General features: G+C 33.3%; 1 long non-coding RNA gene across 1 annotated transcript; it reads right to left on the bottom strand.

Moving 5' to 3' along the window:
• Positions 1 to 503: 503 nt before the first annotated feature.
• LOC137650561 (uncharacterized) lies at positions 504 to 1,727 on the bottom strand. The gene is made up of 3 exons (XR_011045988.1): positions 1,431 to 1,727; positions 1,159 to 1,232; positions 504 to 1,049 (listed from the first exon to the last, which is right to left on the bottom strand). It is a non-coding gene; the product is annotated as an uncharacterized lncRNA (long non-coding RNA).
• Between the last annotated feature and the right edge of the window lie 242 nt (positions 1,728 to 1,969).

Below are 1,969 nucleotides of genomic sequence, written 5' to 3'. Positions count from 1 at the left end.
TCTCCTTCTTTGAGATTTAGACAAGTCAATTTCTTAATTACAGACGATTTTCGTGATTCAGTTGAGGCAAATGCCTTAGTCAATAAGTCTTTGGCATCGTTGTAACTTTGTTTGTCTGCCTCCATAGATCCAAGTAAACATTTAGCTCTACCTTCTACTTGTTGTTTCAAAAGTAAGAGCAAGTCCCTGTCTGGATAATTAAAACTCTGGGTCGTGGTTTCAAATTCTCTAATGAATTTCAAAAAATCCTCACCTTCCTAATAATCTTACGCTGACCAATTAGCACTACCAATTCAGCCATTATGACTACAAAAACAGGCACCAAAATATATAAAAAGTATGATTAATACAATACACAACTACAAATAAACAAACAAGCACCAATATATATATATATATATATATATATATATATATATATATATATATATATATATATATATATATATATATATATATATATATATAATAAGTATATTAATGCAATACCCAACCAAAAATTTTCTAAACAAAATAATTAACACCACTTATTACAAATAACGTAATTACGAAGCAAAAAGCTCAAAATAACGCAAGAAATAGGAGCACTCAAATACGCAATAAATTATTCGCAAAGGGATAAACAAAATATGAACCGCATAAATAGTTAACAAAGAACTTTAAATCAATTACCAAGTAAACAATAAACTCTCTTACGGAATCGTAAAAATGGTATACTGAACTCTTCTTGAACAGCAAAAAATCGATTAAAGAAATAAGCAAATTATAACAACCCCTTCCAGGAAGAAACCTCGAACACACCGCAATTCACGTTCTGTATCACGTACCTAACCTATAATGCTAAATCCTGTCACGGTCGCCATACGCTGAACTTTAATTTACAAACACCAGGAATTAATTAAGGATAATTAAAATGTGAAAAAAATTAAGTAATTTATTGTATTTGATAAATATCCTAAATCATCCAGGTGCTGATGCGGCAGCTAATACACAAAGTTGACCATCGTGAAGCAAGGGGGAACCGCAGTAATTCAGCTTCTTCCAAATACCTTAAATATTACCAATTGTCTTATTACATACAACACAACGATCGTATAAATACATATTAAAATCAAATTATTATGTGAAGCACGTTATAACACTTGGCATGTTGCATACCTTGGAAAACTTATGTAAATAAATATACACCCATAGTCCAAACTGGAATCCACGTAGTACAATTTATGATATCCCTGAAAAGGGTACGAAGTCGTTACAAAACTGAAAAGGGTACGAACTCGTTACCAAATTGAAAGGTATGAAAAAATAAAACTTATTGAAAAAAGTAAGCGATGATAATTGGAAGTCAAATTTATATGGGATGGCATTATCCCTCTAAATGATTTCGGATTGACATAATAAAAAACTCCCCCTGAGTTTTACAGACCCACCGATATCATCCTGGGACGAAGGCGAAGTACGTGTAGAGATGGGTGGCGATGAAAGAAAGCTTCTTCCAGGTCGGGATTAAACAGAGTTTACATGGCGATAATACTCTTCGTCACTTCAAAGGACATGTAGAAAATGTTCTTGTCACGTTAACTGGGTAGCGGTACAAAGTGTATTCTTATACCAAGAATAGGAGCTCGAGTTACGGACCCTTAGCGATGGAATGCTCCTTCGTAACTGAATTAAGTTTCCGTCAACCTCAGGAAGAAAGCAAAGCATTAGTGGCTGGTTAGGTTAAAACCAGAAACGGCCGGAGGAAGGCAGTGAGCTGTTAACAACCAAGGGGGTAGTTAAATACTTGAAACTAAGCTAACTGTCTTCCAGTGACCATGCTACATTAAACAAAATATAATATAAAACAAAATATAATATAATATAATAATAAAAAAGAAAATACAAATTCCATTTGGAATTTCAGTACAATTGATTCTATGTTTATGTTGCAACGGGCAAACATATACTGTGGCTTCGTCCCATCCTG

This window comes from Palaemon carinicauda, chromosome 12, assembly GCF_036898095.1.
Source record: "Palaemon carinicauda isolate YSFRI2023 chromosome 12, ASM3689809v2, whole genome shotgun sequence".
NCBI classification, from domain to species: Eukaryota; Metazoa; Arthropoda; class Malacostraca; order Decapoda; family Palaemonidae; genus Palaemon; species Palaemon carinicauda.
Note: the sequence above shows the minus strand (reverse complement) of the source record. Positions and strands in the feature narration are given on the sequence as shown.